Source organism: Stegostoma tigrinum, chromosome 11, assembly GCF_030684315.1.
Source record: "Stegostoma tigrinum isolate sSteTig4 chromosome 11, sSteTig4.hap1, whole genome shotgun sequence".
Classification (NCBI taxonomy): Eukaryota; Metazoa; Chordata; class Chondrichthyes; order Orectolobiformes; family Stegostomatidae; genus Stegostoma; species Stegostoma tigrinum.
In genome coordinates this window covers 27378214-27404616 of record NC_081364.1, presented here as the reverse complement: position 1 = coordinate 27404616, position 26403 = coordinate 27378214, and the positions used below count along the sequence as shown (strand labels likewise).

The 26403-nt window shown below is 42.2% G+C and overlaps 1 protein-coding gene across 5 annotated transcripts in view; it reads left to right on the top strand.

The window, feature by feature from the left end:
- The first annotated feature begins 4752 nt into the window (after positions 1-4752).
- LOC125460612 (protein tyrosine phosphatase domain-containing protein 1-like) overlaps positions 4753-26403 on the top strand; it is a 153003-nt gene continuing 131352 nt past the window's right edge. For all 5 annotated transcript variants that reach the window (XM_048548259.2, XM_048548256.2, XM_048548254.2 and 2 more), the window contains exon 1: positions 4753-5018. The gene's annotated coding sequence lies outside the window, so the exon portion shown is untranslated. The remainder of the gene's footprint in view (positions 5019-26403) is intronic.

Here is a 26403-nt window from a genome sequence, read left to right as displayed (position 1 = left end):
TTCTGTACATAAAAAGTAGGACAAATCCAAAACGGCCAATTATTGGCCCCATCAGTCTATTCTCGAACATCAGTAAAGTGATGGAAGGTGTCATCAAGCAACACCTTCCCACCAATAATCTGCTCAGTAACACCCTGTTTTGGTTCTGCCAGGGCCACTCAACTTCTGACCTCATTTCAGCTTTTGTTCAAACATAGACAAAAGATCTGAATTCCAGAGGTAAGGTGTGAGTGACAGCCCCTAATATCAAAGCTCCATTTGACCGGGTGTGGCATCAAAGTGTCCTAACAAAACTGGAAACAATCAGTATTGGGACAAAACTCTCCAGCGGTTGGAGTCACACCTGGCAGATAGGAAGATGATCGTGGTTGTTTAAGGTCAGCTATCTCAACTCCAGGACATTTCTGCAGGAATTCCTCAGGGCACTGTTCTCAGGCCAACCATCTTCAGATGCTTCATCAAGACCTTCCCTCCATCATAAGGTCAGAAATGGGGATGTTCACTGCTTATTGCACAATGTTCAGCACCTTTCATGACTCCTCAAATACTGAAGTAGTATATGTTCAAATGCAACAAGACCTGGACGATATCCCGGCTTGGGCTGACAAGTGGCAAGTTATAGTTGCACCACACAAATGCCAGGCTCTGGCTATCACCAATAAGCAACAATATAACTATAGCTCAGTTATGTTCAGTGGTGATACCATCACTGAATCTCCCACTATGAACATCCTGGGGGTTATCATTGATAACTCACCACAACTTGCCACGTAAACACAGTGGCTACAAAAGCAGTTGAGAAACTAGGAATGCTGTGGCAAGGAACTCACCTCCTGACATCATCACACACCACCACCCCCCGCACCCCATCCCCCATGCCCCGCACACACTCACAAAGCTTGTCCACCATCTAAAAGGCACAAGTCAGGAGTGTGATGGAATACTGCCCACTTGTCTGGATAAGTGCAGCTTCAACAAGACTCAAGAAGCTTGACACTATCCCAAGGGAATGCAGCCTGCTTGACTGGCACTACATCCACAACCATCCACACCCTGCACCAACAACGCTCATTAGCTGCAGTGTGTACTGTCTACAAGATGCACAGCAGAAATTCACCAAAGATCCTCAGGCAGCACCTTCCAAATCTACGACCACTTCCGTCTAGAAGGATAGGGGCAGCAAATTCATGGGAACACCACCATACTTAAGTTCCTCTCCAAGCCACTCACCATTCTAACTTGGAGATAAATCACTGTTCCATCACTGTTGCTGGGTCATAATCTTGGAATTTCCTCCTGAATGGCATTGTGGGTCAACCCATAGCAGGGGGACTGCAATGCTTCAAGAAGGCAGTTCACAACACCTTCTCAAGGGCAACTAGGGATGAGCAATAAATTCTGGCCAACCAGTGATGTCCAAATCCTACAAAAATAAATGTTAAGGAAGTGTCTACTCTTGTCACCCTCTATGCGCTTGTTAAATCTCTTATTATCCTCCTCCTTTGTTTATTATACAGCATTTTTAAACTTTAGGTCATTGCAAATTTCAAAATTATATTCAGCAAACCCAAATTCAATCATTAATATATAAAAATCAAAAAGTGCATAGTCCCAATGTTAGTCCTGTTTCCCTCCAATCTGACAAAAACAACCATTTACTATAATAACCTACTTCCTGTATTTTAGCTCAGTTCTACTCAACATGGTGGTTTACTTACATGGAATATTTCCAGGGTGTCAGCAAAATAATGTGAAAATTCTCACTCAACAAAACTTGCCTTGTAGATGGATAATGGTCTAGATAGCTGTGAAGGTGAGAGTGAAGGAAAGCTTTAACTGGAGGTGGGTCTGACATGAATCAGGAAGTGGAGGTGGCGTGCAACCTCCATATGTACATTGCAGGGTGGACTGCTTATATCAGGAGGGGGCTGACTGGGAGGGGTTATGCCAGCAATGAAGGCTGATTCCTTATAATGACCTGCAAAGTAAGGAATTCCCCAAAAAATCCCTCACTATATTCATCATTGGACAAAATCACACACTTTAAAACCAAAATATATAATTTCTTTGGAGGCGGATCAGAGAAAATGCATTAGGATAATTCCTGATATGGAGGGATTGTCTTATGAATAATAGCTTAGCAGCTTGGGAGTCTAATCACTGGTTTTCAGAAGAATGAGAGGTGATCTCTTGAAACATATGGTATTCTTAAGTGGCTTGACAGTGTAAATGCTGAGGGGTTGTTTTCCTTATGGGCGAGTCTAGGGCTCGGGGAGAATAAAGGGGTGCCAGTACCCGAGACTGGGATGAGGAGAAATTTCTTCTCTCAAAGGGCTGTCACTCTCTGGAAAGCTTTGCCACAGAGGGCTGTGGAGGCAGAGTCCTTCAGTATACTTAAGGCTATGATAGATAGAATCTGGCAGCATCTGTGAAGGAAAAGACAGAGTTAACACTTCAGGTAATCAGTAGGGGAAATTAGGGTTTAAGAGGACAGGATAAGACAGTGGACGTGAGGATGTTTGATCAGTCTGTTGATGGTGGAGCAGGCTCAGAGCCCAAACAGCCTACTCCTGTTCCTATTTCTTATAGTCTTATTATCTTACTGTATCAGTCAGGCTTTGAGTTTAAAGGGTATGATTGTCATCAATAAGGTATACGTCTAAGAACACTAACTCCCTCATATCACCTCAGTTCAAATGCTATAGCTTTCCAGAATTTCTTTTCAACAGTTTCTTTTCTTCTAACTTGGAATTTGGTAAAGCGTTTGACAAGGTTCCACATTGTAGGCTAATTAATAAAGTTAGATCACATGGGATTCAGGGTGACCTTGCCAATTGGATTCAAAATTGACTTAACAGCAGGAGACAGAGTGATTGTAGAGGGTTGATTTTTGGACTGAAGGCCTATTATCAGGGGTGTTTCACAGGGATCAGTGCTTGGTCCACTTTTGTTTGTAATTTATAGGAATGATTTAGATGAGAATATGGAAGGTATTGTTAGTAAGTTTGCTGATGACACCAAAATTGGTGATATAGTGGACAGTGAAGAAAGTTATCTAAGATTACAAAGAGATCCTAATCAATTGGATCTGTGGGCTGAGGAGTGGCAGATAGAGTTTAATTTGGATAAATACAAGATACTGCACTTTGGTAAAACTAACAAGGGCAGGTCTTGTACAATTAAAAGTAGGGTTTTGGGTAGTGTTGTAGAAGAGAAAGACCTAGGTGATCATGTACATAAGTCTTTGAAGTTTGCATCATATACAGACAGGTTGGTTAAGGCATTTAGCATGCTTGCCTTTGAGTTTACAAGTTGGGACATCATGTTGAGTTTGTACAGGATGTTGGTGAGGTCTCTTCTGGAGTACTGTGTCCAGTTTCTGGTCGCCCTTTTAGAGGAAGGGAATTATTGAGCTGGAGAGGGTTCAGAAGAAATTTACTAGTATGTTTCCAGGAATGGAAAGTTAGCATTATAAGGAGAGGCTGGATAGGTAGGGACTTATTTGATGGGAGCACTGGAGGTTGAGATGTGACTTTATAGAGGCTTAAAAAATCGTGAGACATAGGGGATTTCAAGACAAGGGGGCATCCTTTCAACGTGAGAAGAGAAGGATTTAAAAAAAGACATGGAGGCAGTATGTTTGCACAAGGAGTTGTTCCTGTGTGGAGTGAACTTCCAGCAGAAGTGGTGGATGCAGGTACACTTACAATGTTTGAAAGACATTTGGATAAGTAAATGAATGAGAAACATTTGGAGGGAACTGGGCCAAGTGCATGCAGGTAGGACTAGTTTAGTTTGGGATTATGTTTTCAATGGACTGGTTGGACCTAAGGGTAAGTTTTCATGCTGCTTGACTCCATGACTCAAGGTCAAGTTAAATAATTTTAGAACCTGAACAGCTCCTCCCTTGTCCGTTATCCATTCCAACACCCCAGGACATATCATGACAATGGACTTCTATCAGCACAGCCACTCATGGTTCCTATTGTCAGTTTTTCTTGTTCCCTCATTGACTATCAACAATTCTTTTGCCTAACTTTTTGCCCTTATTTGCTCACCTCAGTCCCCGGCCCAGATTCTTGTCAACAATGAATATATTCATGGCATGATTGCTTAGTGGTTTGTACCGCTGCCTCAGCACCCTATCACGTTTTCCCAGAAACCAACAGTTCTGAAGAAGGGTCTTTGAGCTTGAAACGTTAACTTTGCTTTCTCTCCATAGATACTGACAGACTTGTCGAGTTTCTCAAGCAATTTATTTATGTTTTGTTTACTTTTTTAAGTGTCCGCAGTAATTTGTTTTAATTCTTAAAGTTAGATGTTTAAATATTTAGAGAACAAATTGGGTACAATGGCTCATTCTGGATATTACATTAAGTTATGAAGGTTTGCAATCTGTACTGGTGTATGCTGTCCAGCCTCTTCCATAACAAATTTGTTGTACTAGATTTACATTGCAAGCAATGTCAGGTTTGTTCTAGACTGGATTTACGCTGTCAGTTTATTGTCGGTGAATGAGCTAAAATTGTTTAATACCAATGTTAAATCCCAGTGCAAACACACAACAAATGAGGCTATATTGTCATTCCCGCTTTCTTTTCAAAATTCCCTTCACCGTGTAGTCAGTCTGTGGAGGGGCTCAATGTGGCCAGCGTGCTGTATTTATCCAAGTGAAAATTAATTTACTGTTTCCATGACAACTAATACAAATCCTTGGGTAAACTTTAACCGCATTTTCCTGATGGACTGGTTTGTAGGCTGCAGTTGTTTTGCCTGGGAATACTGTTCTTTTTGTGCTGGGGTGCCTGTAAATGAAAGGGTTCTTCCCCCCCACCAAATCCCCAAAAAGGCCGGTGACAGCACCTGGTCACGTGACCCGAGGCGGCTCCCGGCTCCGGCACCCAGCCCGCGAGCGCGGCGTTGGGAACCGGCTTCGCCATTAGTAAAGGGGACAGCTGCCTAGCGACCAGGGGCTGGTCTCACTTACTGACACATAACGGAGAAGTGGCAGCACGAAGGTAGGCGAATAGGGCGTCGTCTGTCTGCCTGCCGGCCGGCCAGCCAGCCAGTTGGCGTGGGTGGTGGAGGTTCCGTTGCCGGAGAGCGACGGCGCACTGGCTGCTAGATTGTTACTTGATACCGCGCCGCCTCCTCCTTACCGGGCCGACTCGGACAAGGCCCTCCCGCCCGCCTACCTACTAGGCAGATAGGCAAGCGCTCACTTTGCCAGGCGTTTGTGTTCATTCCTCAATGTTTTCTTATCGCCTGCACCTTCAAATACTAGCCTCGGGCAGTGAAAACACGTTGGAAATACCGATTGACATTCCCGATTCATCCCTCTTACCCCATTCCCTTCCCCGGTTTGCTAGCTATTATTCTCCTTTAGTTGTTTAATTGTGTTCGACATAGTAGCTCGACCATCGTATTGAACTACTCCGAGGCACATAGTGTTTTTTTTTAAAAAGTGCTCTAACCAAGTTGCAGCTTTCGTTAGTATGACCACAGTATCATAGTACAAGTTGATTTTTGGTTTCTCCTGTTTCTCGTCTCTGACTGTGTAATAGTTGTTTTATTTATGGGATCTGGATGCACAACTGCACAATAGTTGGTTGTAAACACAGCTGCATTGTATGTATTAATGAAATATTTATTATGAGGAAATCTGAGAGGTCATTACTGTATTTCATGAGCATGTTAGAAGGTGCATTACTCTTGTATTTCAATTGAAAAAAAAGTGAGCAATTACTTTTACTGTTATTTGATGTAAAGTTTAATTTGGTTGCTTTCCCCTATCCTGGAGAGGATAGTTGAGCCATAAAAATAAACATAAAATACAAACTTTATATCAGCAATTAAGAACTTGTTTGTCAAATATTTCATGATTAATCTGGTTCAGGATGTTTGTTTACTGCCGTGTAGAAAAATAATAACATTTCAAGGGGGAGGAAAGGTAACTTAAATCATTTAGGCTTTCTTTAATCAATGAAAATGTAATAATTTGTATTATTGTTGTGTAGAACATGAATGCACAATGGCCCAGAAGTCAATCAGGAGTGAGAATTTTGATTATTTTTCCCTCAAACCATCATCAAGGAATATTTAAAATAGTTGTATCGGTACCTGCTAACTGGGGGTTCAGTTGCAAGGATATGGCATTTGAAGTTGTATTCACTAATGTGAAGTGATTAAATTTCATTCCTTAGGGATGGTTCAATTGCCCTTGCAGCAATTATGTTTCCACTGCTTTCTCAGCATAAATCAGTGATTGAATGTAAAGGTTGTTGATCAGTGTAGCTAAATCACATGCCTTATGTGCTTCATATACATATTTTTAAAGAGCAAGAAATCGGTAAGTTTGCTTTAATTGCTTAGTTTTTTGCATTTTGATAGTTATGAACGTTGACTTGAAATTCAAAAGCCCTGACACTTTTAGTAAGCTTCAGTATTTCAAGTACAGTTAATTTCAAAGAAAGCTAAGGTATTCTTTGCCACAGCTTTTATGTTGCACTCTTTTTTTTATAGTGATTTTAAAAATTGATTTAAAATAAAGAATTTTTGTAAGCAATTCAGCCATGTTTAATATTTCAGTGCTTCAGTACCTAACAGCTTTCTCCTTTGTAGTGTGCCCTGACATGAAAAATGTGTAGTTTTAATTTGGGATGTTAATTGGTGATTTCCAGTTAAAGCTAAGGCTTTAGATCTGCGGCCCCAGTGATTCGTGGAAGGGGCAATACAACAGCAGTTTGAGGATCGTAAAAGCATTATTCATGATTGGTGCACCTGATCTGAAAGGCATGATTTATGAATGGCGGTCTGATCACTTTTACCTCCAGAGCTGCACTGTGTGTTTCCAGTGAGTTGTGGGTCACAATTAGCTCTGGCTGCTTCCTGACTGAGCACCAGCTCTTATTTGCTGGATTGGCGTCTGCCAGGAGGAGCAAGCTTGACATACTACTGTGAAAAGGAGCAGTAGGTAACCTGGGTAGTCATGCTAGTCATCACAAAGCTCAAAAGCTGTAGGCAATCATCTCATTGGGAAGAGGGTATATTCTCAGGGTCACTGTGTTTCGTGAGCTACCTGGTGTCAATTCTTTACTAGTGCTATATAATTCCTGAAAGCCTGGTGCCTATGAAGTTTAAAAAATGTTGTGTAGATGGATGTGGAACAAGGGGAAATGTATTACCTTATCATCTCTCGTCAAATCATTGAATTTATTTTCCCCATTCTGTGTTATCAATAAGGAGGAAGTTTGCGGTCAATGCCAGTGCCACTTTCCTTCTTAGGGCATGACTGAGATTTCTGGCTAGTTTGGCAAAATTGGCCTCTCCTTTGAAATTTGCCCCAAATGACTTGAAGGGAGATTTATAAAATCATGATAGGCATAGATAAGATGAAGAGCAAAGGTTTTTTGCCCCAGGGTGGAGGCATTCAAAACAGGGGGGCATAATTTTATAGGTGAGAGGAGAAAGATTTAGACGGGACATGAATGGCAATCTTTTCAGAGGGTGGTTTATATGTGGAATGAACTACCAGAAGCAGTGTAAGAAACATTGTGAAGTTACAACAATTAAAAGACGTTTGGACAGGTATATGAACAAGGAATGTTTAAATGGACGTGAGCCAAATGCAGTCAAGTGGCAATAGTTTAGTTTGGGAAAGTTGTTAGGCATTGACAAGTTGGACCGAAGGGTCTGTTTCCTTGTTGTAGAACTATGACTGTATCAGTTGAGGTCGTTTCTTGGCTTTATACCTTTCTTACACAGTACATTTGATCGGTCATCATTCTACCAAAATATAATGAGATACTGGTGAGAAATGCATTGTTTGAGGAAGGAATGAAAGAGAGGCAGCATTTGTAACTTGCCTGTTTGTTTTCCAGAGTGCTGAACCGTGTAGGCTGCACAAATTTCCTGGAAGCTCAGTTGCTAACAATTCTTTTCTTTCTAAAGGCGGAGTGCCTATGTAAATCACATTGAAGAAAGTGCGGGCCTTCATCTGTACTTGTTGCTCGTGATTATCTGTACCTCTTGTACGCTTCCATTATCATTCTATTTTTTTCTTGCTATAAGACATTCGAGTGGAAGTAAGGCCATTTGGCCCATCGAGTCCACTGTTTAAGCATGGCTGATGGGCATTTCAACTCCATTTACCCACACTCTCCCCATAGCCCTTAATTCCTTGCGAGATCAAGAAATTATCAATCTCTGACTTGAAGACATTTAAAGTCCCAGCCTCTACTGCGCTCTGTGGCAGTGAATTCCACAAGCCCACCGCTCTTTGGCTGAAGATATGTCTCCTCATTTCCGTTTTAAATTTACCCCCTCTAATTCTAAGGCTGTGCCCACGGGTCCTAGTTTCTCTACCTAACGGAAACAACCTCCCAGCTTCCACCCGTTCCAAGCTGTGCATTATCTTGTATGTTTTTATTAGAGCTCCCCTCAACCTTCTAAACGCTAATGAATACAATCCCAGGATCCTCAGCCATTCATCATATGTTAGGCCTACCATAGTGTCTCCCACCCATCCTCCCCCTCTAACCAAAAAAAAAGGTTCTGTGTGCCTGATTGGTAAGGTAACAAGTTTATTTTTTATTCTTTATTTTTTAAGTCTTGGGAATTTAGAATAATGGGAACGGAGGTCAGGGCAGTTGAATGTTCCTCCTGCAGAATGTGGGAGGTAAGTGTCACCACTAGTGTCCCTGCTGACCACATCTGCGGGAAGTGCACCCAACTCCAGCTCCTTGAAAACCACGTTAGGGAACTGGAGCTGAATGAACTTCGGATCATTCGGGAGGCAGAGGGGGTTATTGAGAGGAGTTACAGGGAGGTGGTCACTCCTCAAGTACAAGAAAAAGGCAGATGGGTTACGGTCAGGGGATGGAAAGGGAACCAGCAGGCAGTGCAGGGATCCCCTGTGGCCATTCCCCTCGACAATAAGTATACCGTTTTGGATCCTGCTGGGGGGGACGACTTACCAGGGGAGAGCAGTGGGGCACAGGTCTCTGGCACAGAGTCTGTCCCTGCTGCTCAGAAGGGAAGGGGGAAGAGGAGCAGAGCATTAGTCATTGGGGACGCCATAGTCAGGGGGACAGATAGGATGTTCTGTGGGGACGAGAGAGACTCACCCAGGTGCCAGGGCGTGTGATATCTCTGATCGTGTTTTTGGCATCCTTAAGGGGGAGGGGGAGCAACCCCGAGTCGTGGTCCACATTGGCACCAACAACATAGGTAGGAAGAGAGATGGGGATTTAAGGCAGAAATTCAGGGAGCTAGGATGGAAGCTGAGAGCTAGGACGAACAGAGTTGTTGTCTCTGGTTTGTTGCCCGTGCCACGTGCGAGTGAGGCGAGCAATAGGGAGAGAGAGGAGTTGAACACGTGGCTACACGGATGGTGCAGGAGGGAGTGTTTTGGATTCTTGGATAATTGGGGCTCTTTCTGGGGTAGGTGGGACCTCTACAAGCAGGATGGTCTTCACCTGAACCAGAGGGGTACCGATATCCTGGGGGGGAAATTTGCTAAGGCTATTCGGGTGGGTTTAAACTAATTCAGCAGGGGGATGGGCACCAAAATTGTAGTTCGACTATAGAAAAGGTTGAGAGTAGGGTGGTCCGAAATAAAGTTTCAAGGAAGCAAGATGGCACCGGCAAGCAAGAAGTTGGTTTGAAGTGTGTCGACCTCAATGCCAGGAGCGTCCGAAATAAGGTGGGTGAACTTGCAGCATGGGTTGGTACCTGGGAGTTCGATGTTGTGGCCATTTCGGAGACCTGGATAGAGCAGGGACAGGAATGGTTGTTGCAGGTTCCAGGATTTAGATGTTTCACTAAGAACAGAGAAGATGGTAAAAGGGGCGGAAGTGTGGCATTGTTGGTCAAGGACAGTATTACAGTTGCAGAAAGGATGTCTGGGGACTTGTCAACTGAGTTAGTATGGGCTGAGGTTAGAAACAGGAAAGGAGGGGTCACCCTGTTGGGAGTTTTCTATAGGCCTCCGAATAGTTCCAGATATGTAGAGGAAAGGATAGCAAAGATGATTCTCGATAGGAGTGAGAGAGACAGGGTAGTTGTCATGGGGGACTTCAACTTTCCAAATATTAACTGGGAACACTATAGTTTGAGTACTATAGATGGGTCAGTTTTTGTCCAGTGTGTGCAAGAGGACTTCCTGACACAGTATGTAGATAGGCCAACAAGGGGCGAAGCCACATTAGATTTGGTACTGGGTAATGAGCCTGGTCAGGTGTTAGATTTGGAAGTAGGTGAGCACTTTGGTGATAGCGATCACAATTCTGTAATGTTTACTTTAGTGATGGAAAGGGATAGGTGTATACCACTGGGCATGAGTTATAGCTGGGGGAAAGGCAATTACGATGAGATTAGGCAAGATTTAGGGAGCATAGGATGGGGAAGGAAACTGCAGGGGATGGGCACATTAGAAATGTGGAGCTTTTTCAAGGAAAAGCTCCTGTGTGTCCTAGATAAGTATGTACCTGTCAGGCAGGGAGGAAGCTGTAGAGTGCGGGAGCCGTGGTTTACGAAGGAGCTGGAACCTCTTGGCATCAGGGTAGCCCACAAACCCACCAACACATGAAAACAGCAGCTAATGAACCTAAAAGACCCTATACATTCAACAAACAAAACAAATGTCATCTACAAAATACCTTGCAAGAACTGTGACAAACACTACATTGGACAAACTGGCAGGAAGCTAGCCACCAGGATACGTGAACATCAACTAGCCACAAAATGACATGACCCACTGTCACTCGTATCCTTACATACAGATGAGGAAGGACACCACTTTGATTGGGACAACACATCCATCCTAGGACAAGCCAAACAGAGACACGCACGAGAATTCCTTGAAACATGGCATTCCAACCGGAACTCCATCAACAAACACATTGATTTGGAGCCAATCTACCATCCCCTGAGAAAAAGAACAGGAAATGACATCTCCAATGCAGGAAATGACATCACCAACCCAAGGAAACTTAACCAGATAAATAGAAAGTGGGACATAACACCAGCGCTTCGTCGGAGGCTCGCTGATGGTTACCTAGAATGGTGACGAAACATCTGAAAACTAACCTTCCAGCTCAGCGAGCAATCTCACATCCTGAACCTCAACCTGAGCTACAAATCTTCTCAAAACTCGCTAATAAAAGAATGACGAAAGTAAGATTAGGCCCAATCAAGGATAGTGGTGATAAGTTCTGAGTGGAGTCAGATGAGATAGGGGATGAATATTTTTCAACAGTATTCATTCTAGAAAACGACAATGCTGTCGAGGAGAATACTGAGATACAGGCAACTAGACTAGGTGGCATTGAGGTTCACAAGGAAGAGGTATTAGAAATTCTTCAGAGGGTGAAGATAGATAAGTCCCCTGGGCCAGATGGGATTTATCCTCGGATCCCCTGGGAAGCCAGGGAAGAGATTGCTGAGCCTTTGGCATTGATCTTTAACTCGTCATTGTCAACAGGAATAGTGCCAGATGACTGGAGGATAGCAAATGTGGTTCCCCTGTTCAAGAAGGGGAGTAGAGACAACCCTGGTAATTTTAGACCAGTGAGCCTTACCTCAGTTGTTGGTAAAGAATTGGAAAAGGTTATAAGGGATAGGATTTATAATCATCTAGAAAAGAATAAATTGATTAGGGATAGTCAGCACAGTTTTGTGAAGGGAAGGTCGTGCCTCGCAAACCTTATTGAGTTCTTTCAGAAGGTGACCAGCCAGGTAGATGAGAGTAAACCAGTTGATGTGGTGTATATTGATTTCAGCAAGGCGTTCGATAAGGTTCCCCACAATAGGCTATTGTACAAAATGCGGAGGAATGGAATTGTGGGAGATACAGCAGTTTGGATCGGAAATTGGCTTGCTGAAAGAAGACAGAGGGTGGTAGTTGATGGGAAATGTTCATCCTGGAGACCAGTTACTAGTGATGTACCGCAAGGGCCGGTGTTGGGTCCACTGCTGTTTGTCACTTTTATAAATGACCTGGATGAGGGCGTAGAAGGATGGGTTAGTAAATTTGCAGACGACACTAAGGTTGGTGGAGTTGTGGATAGTGACAAAACATGCTGTAGGTTGCAGAGGGACATAGATAAGCTGCAGAGCTGGGCTGAGGGGTGGCAAATGGAGTTTAATGCAGACAAGTGTGAGGTGATGCACTTTGGTAGGAGTAACCAGAAGGCAAAGTACAGGGCTAATGGTAAGATTCTTAGCAGTGAGGATGAGCAGAGAGATCTCGGTGTCCATGTACACAGATCCTTGAAAGTTGCCACCCAGGTTGACAGGGCTGTTAAGAAGGCATACAGTGTTTTAGCTTTTGTTAATAGAAGGATCGTGTTCTGGAACCAAGAGGTTATGCTGCAGCTGTACAAAACTCTGGTGCGGCCACACTTGGAGTATTGTGTACAGTTCTGGTCCCCGCATTATAAGAAGGATGTGGAAGCTTTGGAAAGGGTGCAGAGGAGATTTACTAGGTTGTTGCCTGGTATGGAGGGAAGGTCTTATGAGGAAAGACTGAGGGACTTAAGGCTGTTTTCATTAGAGAGAAGAAGGTTGAGAGGTGACTTAATTGAAACATATAAAATAATCAGAGGGTGAGATAGGGTGGATAGGGAAAGCCTTTCACCTAGGATGGTGACAGCAAGCACGAGGGGGCATAGCTTTAAATTGAGGCGTGAAAGATATAGGACAGATGTCAGAGGTAGTTTCTTTACTCAGAGTAGTAAGGGAATGGAACGCTTTGCCTGCAACGGTAGTAGATTTGCCAACTTTAGGTACATTTAAGTCGTCTTTGGATAAGCATATGGACGTACATGGGATAGTGCAGGTTAATGGGCTTCAGATCGGTATGACAGGTCGACACAACATCGAGGGCCGAAGGGCCTGTACTGTGCTGTTATGTTCTGTGTTCTATTCCATGGATCATCCATGTGAATCTCTGTTGGACATGCTTCAGTGCCAGTCTGTCCTTTTGAGGTGTGGGGCCCAAAATTGGACACAGTATTCTAAATTGCGCCTAACAAGCGTTTTATAAAGTCTCAAAAGCACATTGCTGCTTTTTTTATCTCAAGATGGTTGGAATATATCACAACATTACATTCACTTTCTTAATCATGGACTCAACCTGCAAGTTAACCTTTAGAGAATCCTGGACTAGCACTCCTAGATTCCTTTGTACTTCTTTATGAATTTTCTCACTGTTTAGAAAATAGTCCATGCTTGTGCTCTTTTTTCCAAAGTGCAAAGCCTCGCATTTGCTCATGTTGAATTTCATCAGCCATTTCCTGGACCAGTCTCCTAAACTGTTCAAATCTTTCTGCAGCCTCCCCACCACCTCAGTGCTACCTGCCTGCCCACCTAACTTTGCATCATCGGCAAACTTTGCCAGAACGCCCCCAGTCCCTTCATCCAGATCATTAATATAAGGTGAATAACCACGGCCCCAGCTCTGAGCCCTGCGGGACACCACTTGTCACTAGTTGCCATTCCGAAAAAGAGCCTTTTATCCCAACTCTCTGCCTTTTCTGTCAGACAGCCAATCTTCAATCCATGCCAGTAGCTCACCTCGAACACCATGGGCCCTTACCTCACGAAGCCTTACTTATCTATGACAGTGATTACCTCGCTATTTCTCTGACAGAGGGAAGAAGAGAGGTGGCAGATGGAGTTCAACCTGGATAAATGCGAGGTGATGCATTTTGGAAGGTCGAATTTGAAAGCTGAGTACAGGATTAAGGATAGGATTCTTGGCAGCGTGGAGGAACAGAGGGATCTTGGTGTGCAGATACATAGATCCCTTAAAATGGCCACCCAAGTGGACAGGGTTGTTAAGAAAGCATATGGTGTTTTGGCTTTCATTAACAGGGGGATTGAGTTTAAGAGTCGTGAGATCTTGTTGCAGCTCTATAAAACTTTGGTTAGACCGCATTTGGAATACTGCGTCCAGTTCTGGGCGCCCTGTTATAGGAAAGATGTGGATGCTTTGGAGAGGGTTCAGAGGAGGTTTACCAGGATGCTGCCTGGACTGGAGGGCTTATCTTATGAAGAGAGGTTGACTGAGCTCGGTCTCTTTTCATTGGAGAAAAGGAGGAGGAGAGGGGACCGAATTGAGGTATACAAGATAATGAGAGGCATAGATAGAGTTGATAGCCAGAGACTATTTCCCAGGGCAGAAATGGCTAGCACGAGGGGTCATAGTTTTAAGCTGGTTGGTGGAGAGTATAGAGGGGATGTCAGAGGCAGGTTCTTTACGCAGAGAGTTGTGAGAGCATGGAATGCGTTGCCAGCAGCAGTTGTGGAAGCAAGGTCATTGGGGTCATTTAAGAGACTGCTGGACATGTATATGGTCACAGAAATTTGAGGGTGCATACATGAGGATCAATGGTCGGCGCAACATTGTGGGCTGAAGGGCCTGTTCTGTGCTGTACTGTTCTATGTTCTATGTTCTAAATGACTGAGTCTCACCCGTTACAACTATGATCTGTTCTGTATCTGAATTAACTTCGTAAAAGTGCAAATATAATTTGACTAAATATCAGTAATGATGACCATTATGTCATGTTTTGCACATATTCAACTGGTTCATCAATATCTTTCAAGAATGAAATCTTTTTCTAAGTGTCTTTTAATTGACCTCAAATGATTTAGTGAGCTGCTCCACTGTGTTAGTTGGAGCTACAACAAAGGTAGAACTACTGTTAGATAGCGCTTAGACTTTGTCTGTATTTTTAAGAGTTAAACTCTTGGATGATGAAGGAAGCAACAGTCATGGGGATATTCAGGAAAGTAAAGTTGAGGCCACAATCATATCAGCTATGATCTTATCAAATGATAGAATTGAGTGAAGATTCTTGCTCCTAACTCTTTTGTATATTTCTATGTGTAGCTAGCCTGCAAAGTCCCACTCCCTAACATCTGGAACTTAGTGCCAAAATTGGGGAGCTATCACACAGATTAGTACTGAAACAGCGTAAAATATTCATTCATACTCTTAATTATACTCAGCCAAAGTTCTATGCTTCAAGAGCAGTTCTGCTTTCCTAACACAGTTCTTGTGGAGACCAAGTTCCACCTTCATACTGAGAATATTCTTCATTGTGTTGTGAATCATTGTCACTGTACAAAACTGGCTTCAAATCAGATCTAGCAGGAACACAGTCAGTGTACCACAATCTGTGGCTTCATAATCCAACACATCTCTCAGTCCACTATCACCTTTAAGCCAGGTGACAAAACTGTTAAATAAGCAATGTAGAAAATCACACCAGAAGCAGCACTAGATATATCTATGTTATGGACTGGAACAAACCCCTTTAAATCTGTCCAGGAGATGGCTGAGACAGTAATCTTTATCTTCTTTAAAGGCAAGTGTTAGGTGCTGCATTCCAGATGTAATTTGGTTACACTACTCAGCTTTAAGCAAAGCACTCTTTATTCTTACCCTGTAGTGGGCGGCACGGTGGCTCAGTGGTTAGCACTGCAGCCTCACAGTGCCAGGGACCCGGGTTCGATTCCAGCCTCAAGTGACTGTCTGTGTGGAGTTTGCACATTCTCCCCGTGTCTGCGTGGGTTTCCTCTGGGTGCTCCAGTTTCCTCCCACAATCCAAAGATGTGCAGACTAGGTGAATTGGACATGCTAAATTGCCCATAGTGTTCAGGGGTGTGTGGGTTATAGAGGGATCGGTCTGGGTGGGATGCTTCAAGGGGCGGTGTGGACTTGTTGGGCCGAAGGGCCTGTTTCATTGGTGAAAAGGAGGAGGAGAGGGGACCTAATTGAGGTATACAAGATAATGAGAGGCATAGATAGAGTTGATAGCCAGAGACTCCTTTTCCAGGGCAGAAATGGTTAACACGAGGGGTCATAGTTTTAATCTGGTTGGAGGAAAGTATAGATGGGATGTCAGAGGCGGGTTCTTTACACAGAGTTGTGAGAGCATGGAATGTGTTGCCAGCAGCAGTTGTGGAAGTAAGGTTATTGGGGACATTTAAGAGACTGCTGGACATACACATGGTCACAGAAATTTGAGGGTGCGTACATAAGGATCAATGGTCGGCACAACATCGTGGGCCGAAGGGCCTGCTCTGTGCTGTACTGTTCTATGTTTCCACACTGTAGGGAATCTAATCTAGGCTAAAATACAAACACAAGAAAGAAGAATTGGTAGAACTTTAACTTTGTTGGAAAACTTACTGTTCCAATATAGTAACGTTCCAAAAATACATCCATGGCAAAGGCAAATTGAGTGAAATAGTTTGTCTCACATGCAGTGTTTCTCCAGTCCAGGAGATAAAAACACAGAGAGAAAATTCTGATGTGTAGAGAGAGAGAGAGAGAGAGAGAGAGAGAGAACTTCAGTTTTTTGCTGTGGCTGTGAGAGATGTAACAGCTTCAAGCCAACAACTAACAAAAGCTAAACAAAAATCCTGGTTCTTTGGGAGCATGACACCACCCATTCATGCTTCCACTGTTTACCTTTAAAATAAACACTTAGGCTGTTTACTCTATTGGCTTTGGCCTGACAGCTGGGTGCCTATGGCTGAAAATATCTTTAATTTTTAAAGAAAAGGGACAAAACACATCTCATACCTGTAGTATCATGACACCTGAGAAGGAAGGGTTAACCTTGTGAAGTATGACACAACTATTCAAATACTGAAAAGTGGAAGTTGCGTTCTAGAAAGTGCTGAGCATTCCCAGAGTCAAAGGATAGTGTCAAAGCTCTGCAGTCCTGTGACATCCAGTCAGAGCATAATTAATGTAGATACTTTTAATCATCCCCCGATTAGACTTTATGACACACCTGGAGCAGATGGAGATTGAACCCAGATTTCCTGGCCTATGTGACACTGTGACAAGAGCCTCCTGGGTAATTTAATATAACTCACACTGAGATATCAAACAGCTGAATGCACCAAGTACAGGAAAGGTTATGGGCCCTGGCAAAGACCTGCTGTGGTGCAGAAAATGAGTGTTTCAGTTTCTCCACTAGTCAAGGTGCCCCAGCTTAGTTACAACATTGGTGACTTTCTTACAATGTGAAAATTTGTGATCATCTTTCCTGTCCTGATCTTGGTAGACAAATTAACTTGGGCAATCACCACCTCATCAGCCTAATCTCAATCGCAAGCCAAGTGATATCATTGACAATGCTTAATGCGCCATGCACGCATCAATAATTTGTTTATGATGCTCAATTTGGGTTCCAACAGAACCATTTGAGTCCATTATAGTCGTTGCTGGGGTCATGAAGTTTGGATGCTGCAGCATATCTCCCTGCTACTGTCAGTCTTTGAGTTTTCTCTTAATATTTTTCCTCCTGTACTGGAGAATTGCCTGTGACACAATCTATTTACTGAAATTTGTCTTTTGTAAGGAGTGTGTTTATCAGATGTTACTATATTGGAACAGTTAATCAGTAGCAGTTAATATATATATATTGTTAAGCATTTTGATAGTTACAGTTAAGCCAACTCTTATTTTTATTTTGTATTTTAACTTGTGTAAAAATAAAGTGTGTTTTTACTTAATGCTAAGTAGTTTGACCAATTTAAATTGCATATGGAATGCAATGCCTCACATTTGCCTTTAAAATAAGAAAAAGTTAGGGCCTAGACGCTATCTTGACGTATTTTTAGAGGGTTTGCTCTGGTCCATAGCAGTTGACATTCATTAAGTGCTGTCTGTACAAGTTCCCCACTCTGCACCCCCTTTTTTTAAAAGCTATCACACGGTACAATTTCCTTAACTCTCATCCAGATGGATCACTCCATTTATGTTGTACTGTTCATTAATTCCATGTAAATGATGATTTATTGTCACTTGTATTCTACCATGGGCAACACAGTAAAATAGAGTGAAAAGCTTCAGCTGTCGCCACAATGTGGTGCTATTTAAATATTTTAATTATAATAATACAAAGCTGAAAGAGTCCATCCTCATTTCACCACCTCCACCTTGAGACCTGAGCCATCTGACCAATGACACCTGTGCTGCCAGCCCTCTGTCGCTTGCACTGGACCTACCAACATCAGAGTCATTATTCATCAGATGCTATCTCCTTGTCGCCGAGCCAGCTTGGCCAATGGGCCACGGCATCAGTTCCCTGTGCTAGACCCACGCTCACTGCTGCCTCACTGATAACCAGGAGACCCCAACTGTGGGCTGACCACAACCAGGAGCTGTTGCTGCCACCGCACTGATAACCAGGAGACCCCATAACCCAAGAGTTCCTGCCACCATCATACCAATAACTAGGAGTCCCTATTCTGGGCCTATCACAACCAGGAGTCCCTGGCTGTGTTGCCAGATCAAGACACTGCCTTAGCAAGAGTCCTGCTCCAGCTGCTTTTCTCTGTGATGTCACCTTCTCCACCACTGGCAACAGGAAGAAGATAAAGTAAAAGAAAAAAGACAGAACAGTAAGGAAAGAAGGGAGGAAGTGGCCATCAGGAGTGGATGGGCCCAGGAGCCTGAACGCCATCTACCTTGCACTGCATTCTTGGGTTTTGTTCATATTTTTGTTCAGGCATGAGATTTATTTAAAGTCCCTGTCTTTAATCGTCATCAACCCCATAGAGGAACTTCTCCCTCTTTTAATTTGACTTACATTTCTCTGTCCTGATCTAACATCCAATTGCCATGTATACCACACAAAGTTACAATTATTTCGTGTGGTCTGCTCTTTCCTGCTTCCTGTATTAACTTGTTAATTGTACCGATGCATGATTCTAAGATGTTAATCGTATAAAATGTAGCACTGGTAGTGGTGTCTCATGCCTGACTTCTAATTTTATTGTTATCATTCATCACACTTGATGTATCTTTAACTTGAGAAGTTAACTAAATTAATCAATTACTTATAGCACTGATGTCTCAGTCATTAACTATAGAAATGCCTACAGCATTTTCCCTTTGATTTGTGTAACCAACTTGCTTAAACGAGCTCTTGACAAATTCTTCATAAATGCTAGTTAAGTTTTTGGACGCCATGATGGTAACTATACCCGAGAGGTCTAGGTTGACTGGTACAATTCATGATGGAAATTTTCATGTAACATCTCACCTACGCTTCTCATAACTATCTCTTCTCTGGGTCCTCCATTTCCTACAGACCACACCCCACCTCTCTATTTATTTCAGAGCTCCCTTCCCCATCTGCTATTTCTGAAAAAGGGTCCCGACCCAAAATGTCAGCTTTCCTGCTGCTCGAATGCTGCCTAGCCTGCTCTGTTCTTCCAGCTCCCTACTGTTATCTCTGGCTCCAGCATCAGCAGTTCTTATTGTCTCCGGTTTTTCAGTTGCATGTGATGTAATTGCAAGTGTGATCTGACATTCTGGGCAAATCATCATACAAATGGATTTGACTTCCATGTTGCATGTAAAAATAAGTTGTGGGGAAAGGTGACTGCCTATGCTGTTTCCTCACACATATCAGTGTTTGGTTATGCCACGTCTGCTTCCACCTAAGCACTGAATCCTGACTGCTGTCTGCACGCTTCACTTACAAAAGCCAGCAATACTGTTCCAATAATCAGAACCACAGTGTTTCTAAAGCTTCAAAACCAACAGTCAGTGCAGTTCCTGCTGTTATTTACAGCTTCAATTTACACAGATCTTCACCCTTGACCACACATTTAAACAAACAGCAGAATTTGAAACTAGGTTAGTTGTCTTATTTTTCAAAACACCTGGTTTATGGCCAAATTTCTGAATGATTACTTGTTTTCTCATTCATGTTGTTGAGTTTTCATTAAATCTTTATATTTTACTTTGGGCTTGTACCAGAGTTGTATAGGTGGATACAAGGAATCTTTTTCCAAGCATGGCAGAGAGTTTGGATTATAATCACATTACCTGCCCTGGTCTGAATAATATATGGCTTCATCCTCAATTGATCCCCAATCAGAATCCCCTCTTTCGTTTCCTGATTTTTGTATAGGTGCCAAAGCGCAGAGAAGCCCTCTCTCTGGCTGGAAAGTCATTCTGCTGGAATAAAGTAACTTCTGTACATATCCCCATTGGATTGTTTCTCAGAAATTTATTTGAGACGTGGTTGAAGGAATAGAGCTGCATATCCAGTTTTATAAATTGGAGAGTAAGAAGCTACAAAGAAATGTAGACATGGATAAATACTTGGACAAAACAGTAGGAAATGAAATTCAACAGGACAGATTGTTTGTTTAACGTGGGGATAATGTAAGTTTGTTTTCCTCAGCAGGTGAGCACTAAAGCAAAACAGTGGCCCAGATTATGACTGTGGTATAGACCAGGGTTACGTGTTGGGACCATGCAGAGGACCTGTCATAGCTGGGAATTGTCTGAAAGTTTGAAACCTCTGATCAACAATTGCACAGCATTTGTCTGACATCTTGTGATTAAACATCCCCAACTCTGATCTGGAGTTGGGGTTTCAACTTAAATTGGCTCATTTTAGCTCAGATCATCAGTACAGTGATGCAAGGTGTCATCAATAGTGTTATCAAGCAGCACCTGCTCAGCAATACCTCCTCAATGACACCCAGTTTACGTTCTGCTGGACCTTGTTGTAGCCTTGGTTCAAACGTGGATGAAAGAATTCCATAGGTGAGGCAGAGAGTGACAGCCTTTGATATCAAGGCTGCATTCAATTGAGTGTGGCACCAAGAGCCTTAGCAAAACTGGAATCAATAGGTATCAGTGAGCAAACTCTCCAGTGATTGGAGTCATACTTGGCACATAGGAAGATGGTTGTGGCTGTTGGATGCCAGCTCCAGACATAACACTAGCGCTTCATCGGAGGCTCACTGATGTTACCTAGAATGGTGACGAAACGTCTGAAAACTAACCCTCCAGCTCAGCAAGCAAGCTCACATCCAGAACCTCAACCTGAGCTACAAATCTTCTCAAAATTCGCTATGCCAATTCCAGGTCATTTCTGCAGGAGTTCCTCAAAGTAGTGTCCTAGGCCCAACCACCTATAGCTGCTTCATCAATGATCTTCCCCACCGTCATATGGTCGGAAATGGGAGTGTTTACTGATTGTTCATCACCATTCATGACTCCTCAGATACTGAAGCAGTCCATGTTCAAATGCATCAAGAGCTGGACAATATCCAGATTTGGGCTAAAAAATGGCAAGTAACATTTGTATCACATGAATGTCAGGCACCAACCATTACCAATAAATGACAAACTAATTATGGCCCCTTCACATTCAGTGGTGTTGCCATAACTGAATCCTCCACTATCAACATCCTTGGAGTTATAATTAACCAGAAACTCAACTGGACTTGCCACACAAACACAGCGGCTTATAAGAACATGCGAGAGGCGAGTAACTCACCTCCTGACTCCCTAGACCATATCCACTGTCTACAAGGCCTAGTCAGGAGTGTGTTGGAATACTTCCCACTTGCCTGGATGAGTGCAGTCCCAATAACAGTCAAGAAGCTTGATACTGATAGGACGAAACAGCCCACTTGATTGGCACAACAGTCACAAGCATCCACTCCCTCCACCGCAGATGCTCATCAGCTACTGCGTGTACAAGATACACTGCAGAAATTCGCCGAAGATTCTCGGACAACATCTTCCAAAGCCATGATCACTTCCATCCAGAATGACAAGGGCAGTGAATACATGGGAACGCTACCAACTTCAAGTTCCTCTCCAAGCCAGTTACCATCCTGACTTGAAAATATATTGCCACCTCTTCTCTGTCACTGGATCAAAATCCTTGAATCCCCTCCCAAATGGTGGGCTGCCGTGGTTAAAGAAGGCAGCTCACCACCACCTTCCCAAGGGGCCGGCAATAAATGCTAACCAGTCAGCAACACCCACAGGCCACAAAAATGAATAAAGAAAAGTTGGCTATGAAAAGTCATCTGACTTAAAATCTGTTTCAGAGATGGTAGGAGCTGCAGATGCTGGAGAATCGGAGATAACATCGTTTAGGGCTGGATGAACACAGCAGGCTGAGCAGGAAGGCTGACGTTTCGGCTCTAGACCCTTCAGAAACTTTCTGAAGAAAGGATCTAGGGCCGAAATGTCAGCCTTCCCACTCTGATGCTGCTTGGCCTGCTGTGTTCATCCAGCTCTACACCTTGTTATCATTGACTTAAAATCTGCTCCATGTCCTAGATAACTATCAAACTTAAGTCTCTCTTGACCAACTCACTGCCCACCGTCCCTTCTGAGCAAACAACTTTCTCCACACCAAAACCCAAACCCAAACCAGACATCTGCCCTGATGCCCTACCTGTAACCACCCTCCAACCTGACCAACCAAAAATCCTGACACCACACCCCCCACATCGCCTTAGACAGATTGATTCACTTGAAGTAAATATTCAAAAGTTATGCTTATGACATTAAATTATTAAAGTAAAGTAAATGAAATGAAATTAGAGTAGATGAGTAAAAATATCATTAATTGCTTAAAAGAAACAGAAAAAAATAAACATCTATGTAGTATATAAAATATGTTGTATAACTTACATTGCACTGGTCTTGCAGTTTAAATACTCCACTTAAGATGTGTTCCTAGGACTTCTGGCATTATGGGTTGGGGTTGGTGGGCTGGGTGTTAAAGGCTCCACTTCCTTCGTTGTGTTAAGGCCTAAACACACTGCAGTGGAGGCAACCAGAACTGACCAGATTCCTGAGTCCAACTGTTTTGAAGTGATGTGCAAAGGCGGTGAGGGAAAAAATGTTTCAGATAGCGAGTTGTTGGATTGTGAAAGACATTTCCTGGAAACGTGATGGTAGCAGGTCCATTTGAGGCATTGAAGAGGGCATTGTTTGGGTTTTTGGATCGTAATGGTGTACAAGAGTACTTAGAAAAGGCAGGAGATTGGCTCTATTGTCCAAGGCCAAACTACTTAATAGAGCCGGTATAGGTGGTCTATTATTTACATGGAGGGACACTAGAGAATGCTGCAGTGTAGTGGGATCTGAATATCCATGTTCATGAATCACAAAGTTAGCATAGATGTACAGTAAATAATTGGGAAAGCAAATGGAATTTTCATCTTTATTGCAGTAGGAATGGTGTTTCAAAGTAGGCCTTGTTACAACATTAAAGGCTATTGGTAAGACCATATCCAGCATTCTGTATGCAGTTTTGGTCTCCTATTTAAGGAGCAATATATTTGCATTGGAAGCAGTTTAGAGCATGTTCGTTAATCTGATTTCCGGGATGATGCCATGGCCTGCTTGTGAATGTTGGGCATATACTTATTGGTTTAGGAGAATGGAGGTAATCTTTTTGACTTGCGTAAGATTTAGACAATTGATAGGTTAGATGCTGAAAGGGTATATTCCTGGGGATACTACAGCTAGGACACCATTTGAACAAAAAGGGCCTCTAATTTAAGATAGATGTGATGAGAGATTTCTACTTTGATTTGTTAGCTATTTTAATTCTCCCACCCAAAGAACAATGGAGGGTGCATCATTAAATTTATTTGAGGATAAGTTAGACAGATTTTGGCCTATTAGGGAGTTGAGAGTTATGGAGGTGGGCAGAACAGTAGAGTCAAGGCTACTTTATCAGAGCAGCTATATTCTGTTTAATGGTGGATTGTGTTCAATGGACCAAATGGTCTCTTCTGTTTCTTACGATGCTATCAAGGAATCTGTGAAAGCATCCACTTTTGAACCAATATGAATTTCTAAACAAAAAACTGATCTGTGTAGGAACAGAGATTTGGATGTTTCTGTGCATAAATTATTGAAATTAATGGACAGATCAAAAATGTGGACCGAGTGTTGGCTTTTATCTCGAATGGGTCGGAATATCAAAGGAAGAAGTTATGTTTCAATTGAACAGAACTTCGATCCAACAACTGCATACAGTTTTTGCTCATTTTAGGAAGGGTATATTAGCCTTGATGGAAGTACAACAGATTCATATGTGATACTCAGACTTCTCCAGTTTTAAATTGTGTATACAGGTTGCACAAATGTGGCTTGTGTTCCCTTGAGTATTGAGTTTGAAGAATGATTAATTTGAGGTGTCCAAAATGATAAAAACGTTGGTGGATGCAGGAAGTCTTTACCTTTGGGAAAACTAGAACAAACAGCATACAAGTACCTTACAATTTGAGCTAGGCCATTTAAAGGAGCAAATGGAAGCACATTTTCACAAAGGGTGGTTGTAATCTGGACCCCTGTGCCCCCTTGCTCCTGAAAATGGAGCAAGGTACTAAGCTAATTTAAAATTTCAAGACTAAGGTCAAATGATTATAGTTAGTTAAGAATAAGGACAAAAATAAGTAGGTGGAATTGAGATACAGGTAAGCCTGAAGAAGGTTGAGGTGGTTCAATGGCTTACTATGTCCCTTGATGTGTTATGATATGAAATTTCAATTGCTTACATTTAAGATGAAAATGTCAACCAGAATGATGAATTAGCGTACTCTACAGTGAAATAGGGAAAAAAATGATGCAAACGTACTTAATTAAACCTGAGATTGCTAAAGGACTAGCCAGGATTAGCTGGATAGATGAAAGTAAATGGGATTAATATCTTAAATTTCGTTTTCATGAAATATCTAAAAAAAAAGTTATGAAAAAGTGCTGTCACAGATCATAGAAAGAAAACGTGCTGAATGATTGATATATAACAGTGCAGATAACTAGTCAGGGCTAAAGAACATTAATGGGAGATAATGTGACACAAATACATGCAGTTGGAAAGCTGGCCATGAGTTTTCATGCTGATGTAAGATTTGCTGCTTTCTTGTGCTGAGGATCTCAAGCTAGTAACTAGTGTCTCAGGCTAGCTGGTAAAATACTGAGTGTTTTTTTTGCGGGAAAATTCGAAGTGCTTACCAAACGTCATTGCATCACTTAGTTCATTTCTAAAAAGCAGCTTAAAATAACTAGTTTGATTGTATTCTCCACTACTTTCCAGCAGACAGGAACTTTTGTGTTTTTGACTGTAAAGATGACTCCATCATTCAGTATACTTTAACTGTTAGCAGCTATACCAACAGGAAACACATGTAAGAAATACCAGTTTCAAGAGGCATTGGAGACTATGAAAACAGCAGTAATAAGTCCAGAGCAAATTAATGTCTGGTTTTTTGCCTCCTACCTACATGATTTTATGTTTTCTCTGCCAATAGTACTTGTGCTGCAAAACAGTTATACTTGCTAATAAATTAAGTTTAAGGGCAGCCAACCGTCAGTATCGCTGTGGGTACAGTACGACAAGGCTTAGTGAAATTGTAGTCTTGACTTCGAAGAACAAAATCCGGAGTTGCTTTAGCCTGCAGTAATTCTGATATGCTTTTTGTATTGATTGATACAGTTTTGCTCTGTTAAATTTTCAATAAATATGTGCAAACTTTTTAATGTATTACAATTATTATTAGCAGGATTTCTTTGAATATAAGTGGTATGCTCTTTTTAATGCAAATGATGAGATACATTAGATTTCTATAATAGTTCTAATTAAGTTGACACCTGAACAATTGTTGTGACAGGTTAGCCAAATATTTGTTTCCTGTTTCATGGCAGTCTGCACAAGTTAGTTAGGTTGTGGATGACTGATGTGCAACTTCAGTTTGACCAACAGTCAGCATTGAATGATAGCCTTGATAGGACAATGTAGGATTCTTTTTTCTGAACTGCTTTAAAAATATTTTCACATCTTTTCAGTATTTTATATTTGAGTTTGATTCTTTAGTGGGCCTCTGTGCTGGACTTGAGGGAAAAGAACAAGAATGTACCTTCTTTGGCACATTTTCACTGGTTTGGTTTTGTGGTTGATCTAATACTTGACATTGGTGGAACTAGTGGAACTAAGCGATTAACATTTTTAATTCCCAAATGCAACATTTACATCTAAACCACAATGTACATTCTAGTAAGCAAACGATTTAAAAAATCATCTCAAACCCTAGTGAGGTTTTATTGTATTCCAGTTTTGCTACTCTTTATGCTTCCTTTTGTGTGTTTCCAATTGAATAATTATACAGAATTTTTTGAATTTAAAATGCATGCATCTGAAATTGTTTTGCCATCTGACCTGTGCACGTGTTCGCCCTCGGATGATTTGCCTTCGGCTCCAGTAACTAAATGGTGCTTCTCTTCACCATGATTATACATTATGGAATAAAGAAGTCCACTAGGCTGCACTCTTTTTCAGTATAGTTCACCTAAATTTGTCCAAACCTATGCCAACGATCATCAGATTTCAACCACGTACAGTATAATAGTGCAAATTGACTTTCCAAATAATTTAAAAGCTAGACTAAGAGAAGTGCTAGAAGCTGACTCCAGGCACAAGTTACCGTTACAAGCTTAATAGGATTACAATGTTTTGATGCTATCTTTGAAATGAGGAATGAAGTTAAATAGATCCTATGACCTTTAATGGAGTATGTTTGTCAGCAAGCCTAAGTGGT